A 7,358-nucleotide genomic window follows, 5' to 3' on the forward strand; every position below is an offset into this window, starting at 1 on the left:
GCTCATGACACCTTTGGAGATCTTTGGAGAAAAGAGAACCACTTGTATGAATATCGAGATCTCAGATGGAAAACCCGTCCTAAGCAAAGAAGGGAAAGCAGAAAGGTGGAAGGAGTAGATAGAGGGTCTATACAAGGGCATTGTAAATGAAGGCAATATTATGGAAATGGAAGAGGACGTAGGCGAAGATGAAATGGGAGATATGATACTGTGGGAAGAGTTTGACAGAGCACTGGAAGACCTAAGTTGTGACAAGGCTCCTGGAGAAGACAACATTCCATTAGAACTACTGATAGCCTTGGGAGAGCTAGCCCTGATGAAACTCTACCATCTGGTGAGCAAGATGTATGAGACAGGCGAAATACCCTCAGACTTCAAGAAGAATATAATAATTCCAATCCCAAAGAAAGCAGGTGTTGACAGATGTGAAAATTACCAAACTATCAGTTTAATAAGTGACACGAATTCTTTACAGACGAATGGAAAAGCTGGTAGAAGCCGACCTTGGGGAGATCAGTTTGGATTCCGTAGAAATGTTGGAACACGTGAGGCAATACTGACCCTATGAATTATCTTAGAAGATAGATTTAGGAAAAACAAACCTACTTTTTTAGCATTTGTAGACTTAGAGAAAGCTTTTGAAAATGTTGACTGGAATACCCTCTTTCAAATTCTGAAGGTGGCAGGAGTTAAATACAGGGAGAAAAAGGCTATTTACAATTGGTACAGAAACCAGTTGACAGTTATGAGAGTCGAGGAGCATGAAAGGAAATCAGTGGGTGGGAAGGGAGTGAGGTAGGGTTGTAGCCTATCCACGATGCTATACATTGAGCAAGCAGTAAAGGAAACAAAAGGAAAAAAATGGAGTAGGAATTAAAATCCGTAGAAAAGAAATAAAAACTTTGAAGTTTGCTGACATTATAATTCTGTGAGAGACAGCAAAGGGCTTGGAAGAGCAGTTCAATGGAAGGGGCAGTGTCTTGAAAGGAGGCTATAAGATGAACACCAACAAAAGCAAACTGAGGAAAATGAAATGTCGTCTAATTAAATCAGGTGATGCTGAGGGAATTAGATTAGGAAATGAGACACTTAGAGTAGTAGATGAGTTTTTCTATTTGAGGAGCAAAATAACTGATAATGGTCGAAGAAGGGAGGATATGAAATGTAGACTGGCAGTGGCAAGAAAAGCGTTTCTGAAAAAGAGAAATTTGTTAACATCGAGTATAGATTTAAGTGACAGGAAGTGTTTTCTCAAAGTATTTGTATGGAGTGTAGCCATGTGTAGATGTGAAACATGGACAATAAATAGTTTAGACAAGAAGAGAATAGAAGCTTTCGAAATGTGGTGCTACAGAAGAATGCTGAAGATTGGATGGGTAGATCACGTAACTAATGAGGAGGTTCTGAATAGAATTGGGGAGAAGAGAAATTTTGTGGCACAAGTTGACTAGAAGAAGGGACTGGTTGGTAGGACATGTTCTAAGGCATCAAGTGATCACCAATTTAGTATTGGAGGGCAGTGTGGAGGGTAAAAATTGTAGAGGGGGACCAAGAGATGAATACACTAAGGAGATTCAGAAGGATGTGGGGCGCAGTAGTTGCTTGGAAATGAAGAAGCTTGCACAGAATAGAGTAGCATGGAGAGCTGCATCAAACCAGTCTACGGACTGAAGACAACAACAACATGCATGGATGACATCAACAAATTACAATATTATTTGTGCACGTAGAGAAGTTATTTTACAAAATTCCACAATTAATTTATACAATAGTTATGTGGTGATATCAGAATTAGTCAGTAGATATTTCTTGTTTCACTTTTGCCATAATCGTCAAGGCTCTATTCCACAGTGTGAAAAACTGGTTCATATTTCGGCAGGCCCTGTCAAATAGTATTATTACATAAGACAAGTAAAGATATAGTATGTTATTTTTTATACACATGGTGAATCTGTTGCCTCCGTGAAAGACCCACCGATGTATAAATCCAAAAATTAACACCACAGGTAGGTCTATGACAGAACTCACCATTCACAATATTTTGTCTATTTGGAATAATCGGTTTAAACTCAATAATATTTGATTTTTCTGCATTAACTTTAAAGTTGTCTCTTTCAAAACCAGCTTTTGCCTAAAGTTTTGAAACTCTTCACCGTCACCACAATGGAAATCTGATGGCATACATAGCAATCAGGTGCTTATTATTGAGAGAACTTGGTAAATCATGTATACAAAATACGAACAGAAAGAGATGTAAAATGGAGTCCTGAGAGACACCAAAATGTATATTTCTTGCTCTTGACCATCTCTCTATTATTTCTTCATTATCACATATAGTTCTGCACAGTGTTGTCTACGTTTTAAACATGTTTCTAGTAATTGCACAAGTTTTCCAGTGACACCACTCATTGCAATTTTTGGTTAGAGAGCATGATGAGGTGCTCTGTTGTAAAATTTGAAGAGGTTCAAGAATAGTGTCCTTGCTACTCAAGACTTTTCATTTATTTTTTGGAGCATGTAATGGACATGGGAGTCAAACTACTACGTAAAGCATTCTGGAAATCACATAATGTATCAGCACTGTTGCAGTGTTCCAAAATGATGATGTTGATTTTTTGTGTCTGGACTAACAGTAAGCCGCAGAAAGTCATTAGTAAATACTGTAGGCAGTGTACTGCAGTTCTGTCTGTTAGTGCACTTTCAACAGCATCTATAAAGCAATCATTAAAATATTACTAACTAGAAGGGGATCAGAAATATCATCATTATTCACAGTTAATTGTACATTATTAATTAGCCGGCCGAAGTGGCCGTGCGGTTAAAGGCGCTGCAGTCTGGAACCGCAAGACCGCTACGGTCGCAGGTTCGAATCCTGCCTCGGGCATGGATGTTTGTGATGTCCTTAGGTTAGTTAGGTTTAACTAGTTCTAAGTTCTAGGGGACTAATGACCTCAGCAGTTGAGTCCCATAGTGCTCAGAGCCATTTGAACCATTTGAACCATTATTAATTTTAGTTTCTACTGATCTTATTTACAATTGATTAGCAAGACTTCGAAACATTATCTGAGCTTTGTGTCTGTTAGCTGATTCTTTTTACTTTTAATCTCCTGACTTTACAGAACTGATTTTGCAGTCCTCGTAGAATTCTTTATACAGGGTTGTCAGAAACAGTCTTAAAAGCTTGTAAGAGTGTAGCAGGGTAGGTTGTGCTGAGAGATAATGGTTGAGAAAAAATTCCATATGTTGTGTCGTTTCCGAGTTAATTAGGATTGAAATTAGCCAATCAGGCTATTGGGCACGCAAATTCGAGTGGCCCACCAGAGACAGTGTTGCCAAACACGTTCTTCATTTGGTTCCCTAAAACCAAATGAGAGCAGTACAAAAATAGGACATAGGACAGTAGTAAGGATCGAGCCCAAGCCAAAGGCTGACCAGTCTCGTGCGCTATCATCTACCATATGAGAGCAACTGAAACTAATTGTATGGGTGAGGCTCCTTGAATTGGGAAGCACGGTGGCCTGGTTGGCCAACTTCAGTGCAGATTTTTTTTTCTTACAGGTATTTCTCAGCACAACCTACCCACCCACAGCACTTTTTCTGTGATGGATATAAACTTATTTTTTCTCAGTTGAATGGCAACACCATCTTTATTATGTGCTTTGCACAAGATGTTACTAGGTTATAGCCTTCTAATTTAAATTAATGAATGTTATGTAGTAATTTTTGGTGTTCTGTACCAACTAATACATGTGGGACCATTCCTGCAGTAAATGATTCAAAAGCATCAATTTTATCACGTAAGCCTTGTACAGTGTAATACAAAAAGTTAGATTACTCTTATGATAATTTAAGTCTGTCTGAATGTGAGCCGATCACTGCTTCACTTCCTTTTCTTTTCTTCCCAAGACCTCCTCATTAATTCACAGTATTTTTTCCTTCCCTTCGCCCACCCATTTTTTCCCTTCATTTCTTTCTTTGAGACTTGTTCATGTTCCTTTAATTCTGAACTATTTTCTGTCCTCAGTTTATTCTTCTGAAATGTTCAGCTGTTGCATGTCTTCTTGTGTTTCTTTTATACAATTGGCCTTCAATTTCCTTGCTTTAACAGTGTTAAAAATTTTTCTTTGTGAGTGTTTTTATCCATGCTTCATAGGTGTCCATAGAACTACAGGTGTTGTTTTCTAAATTTATCTATGGTGGCGTCTGTGTGTGCGTAGAGTTCCTTTGTGGGTCATCTGACTCATGTTCCGGTTCAGAGAACAGCACCATGGATTTTTCTAAGAATTTTTCATTCTTATTTGTCTCTGTCATGAGTCTTCATCACCCTCAAACTGTGGGTTCTACTGCATACAAGGCTTCTGGTAAAATGACCATGCTGTAGTGCCATAGTTTTGTGTTGTGAGATATTACTGTTTCATTGTAGTGATTCCACATCAGTTTGTACACCTTTAGCTGTTTGAATATTCTTTCTGTGCTGAAGATTTTGTTCAGGCCTATGGATTGGGTGGTTTCTCCTAAGCACTTGAAGTGAGTGACCTGTTAGATTTTTCCATACTTCGTTTTCACGGAAGTTTTTGGGTTGATTCGGCCTATATTCTGAGTTTTTTCACAGAAAATTTGGAGTCCAGTTTTACAGGAGATTTTATTTTGTATACCTAGTAGTATATTTTATGTAATATATCTAGTGCTAGTTTGGCTTCATCTTTGTTAACATAGCCAGATCATCAGCAAAGGTCAAGCATTTCACAAAGGCATTTTTCTCCTTTCTCTTTTCCTATTTTGATACCTTTGAGACGCTCTTCTCATTCTCTGAATATTTGTTCCAGTATGATGTGGTGATAAGCCATCTCCTTGTTGGACCCTTGTGTGAATTTCACTTTTGAGGTGGTTTCTGATATAGTGTCCTGGATGACAGCTCTTTCTTTCTGTTGACTCCTAATTCTTCTAGGCTGTTAAACAACTTTTGTCTGTCAGCAGAATTGTAAGCTTTTTTGAAACCACAAATGTTACTGTAGAATCATGACATTGTCTGACACGTAGTGTGGTTTCGAGGTTCCAGATCTGGTCAACACAGGATTTCCCTTTCCTGCAATACTCGCAAACCTGTGGATCGACTCATGGCTCAAGTCAGATCAGGAAAACTTTAGAAAGCATTTTATAAGTTACTGGGAGAAATGAGATTCCTCTGTAATTGTTTGACTCTGTTTTGTCTCCTTTTGTGTGGAGTGAGTGTATCAAGGCTCTCTTCCATTCCTTTGGGATTTTCTCTGTTTTCTCTGTGGTCCAATTTTCATAATTCTGTAATAACCCCATCTTTGCCAAGTGCTCTGTTGTTTTTTAATGATTATTTTCGCTATTTCTTTGTTGAAAGTGGAAGCAAACCAGGGTTTGGTGCTGGTTTGACAAATCGGAGTTGTTCGGATGGCTCTTCGCAGTTGAGTGTACTAAAATATTTGGCTAGAATTTCACAATTACTTTTTGTAGTTGTTTCCAGTGATTCATCAGTTGTTGGGAGCATGGGCTGAGAGGTGGTAGTCAGCTAAATTTTGTCTGAAGGTCTTCTAAAACTTGTGGGTGTTGTTCTTGGTAAAGTCTTCTTCTATTTCAATCAACCTGTTTTCATCGTATTTGTGTTTTTCTTGTCGAATAATTTTTGAGGTGTTTCCCTGTCACTCTATGCATACCTGCCACTTTCCTGTTGTTTCATGACTGTTGAAATCATTCCATGCTTTAATCCTATACTCAACAGCTTGATCGCATGTGATGTTCTACCACCTGTGTTTCCTCCTCCTCATAGGTTGACCAAATTTTATTGTTCACTTCACTTTCTCCGCAAATTCGGACCGGTTAATGGTATCCACCTTTTGGATTTCTCCAATAATTTTCTTCTTCTTGAGTCCTAGGTATTCGGGATCAGTCCAAAAGCTCTGGGTTACTCTTGACTGTTTTCTGTTTTTGTTTTGTTTTGAAGTAATGGTGGTCTGACTTGAATAAGCCTTTACTGGTTTTTATGTTGAGGACTTCTTTGGTGGTCCTCCTGGAGATAGCAGTATGGTCAGTGTGGCATTCCCCAAGTGTTTTATTGGGGAATTTAAATCTCTTAGATTTTTGTGTGGCTTTCTTGAATTCTGTTGATGTAATTTCGAGAGTAAAATTATGATAGAAGCCTATGAGATGTTCATCATTTGTTTTGGGCATGCTGTGGCTGGTGTACAGTCCTTTGATTCTCCTGTGTTTCCTAACTTCCCGTTGAAGTCATCTAATAGAATTTTGTTTGTGATATCTTCCAGAAATCCTCTAACACCTATGGATCTTTTTTATTGTAGTCATTTGTTGCTGTGTGCGTGTTAATCATTGTGTAATCCTCATTTCCTGATTTTACTGACAGTGTTGAGAGTCTTTTTCAAGGTGACATAAAATCAATGACTAAATCTGCGATTAACTAATGAACTACAAAACCTGTGCCAAATTGTTTCAGTACTATGTTGATTTGCACTGCATGTTTTTTGCTATAGAACCTGTAGTTCTCAGAGTAAAAGTGATTTTCATCAGTAAACCAGATTTCTTCCAATGCCATAACTTTGATGATGAACCTGTCCAGCGTATTCGTTAGGTGGTCCAGTTTCCCTGTTTCAGTGAAGTATTTACATTGAGTGTACCTATGAAAAAAAAAATTTTGTTTCAAAGAGGTTTTGAGAAGCTCCAATCCTTCTCTGTGTGACATGTCTAGTCCACCAGAATCCTATTACCAGGATGGGAATCCAGTGCTTCAACTTTAACAATATTTTTGGGTAATCTCTGATGGAGATCACAAGAGTGTAAGACTTAAATGTTGAGATCAAGCTGTATGTTTATTGGCCACACCGACTAGGTGAACAAACGCTGACCAGCAGCTGCTGGATACCAGTTTTGTGATGGTATTTGGTCTGTCCTGGGTATTTCATGTCCCCAGTACCACCTATATCTGGGAAGCTGTCCCCTATCCTCTGCCTGGGTAGGCACCCTAGGAGGGATCTAACAACCCCACACAGGTATTTTCTTACATGAAAACCAGTTTTTGTCCATGAGAGAAATTACATTGCAGATTCACATTCAATTTATTGCTTACTATTTCTAGAATCCTTGTTATTATTAAGTCATGCCATAATCTAACAATGGCAAGTCCAGGACAGAATAATAACAATATGGAAAAGATAAATGGTATTCATGATGTAGAGACTCTCTCTCTCTCTCTCTCTCTCTCTCTCTCTCTCTCTCTCTCTCTAAAACACACACACACACACACACACACACACACACAACTTCCATCATGTCCGAACGCCTGCCAGTTGGGCCCTGTGTGTGCGACCGTGGCCATC

This window comes from Schistocerca nitens, chromosome 8 (assembly GCF_023898315.1).
Source record: "Schistocerca nitens isolate TAMUIC-IGC-003100 chromosome 8, iqSchNite1.1, whole genome shotgun sequence".
NCBI classification, from domain to species: domain Eukaryota; kingdom Metazoa; phylum Arthropoda; class Insecta; order Orthoptera; family Acrididae; genus Schistocerca; species Schistocerca nitens.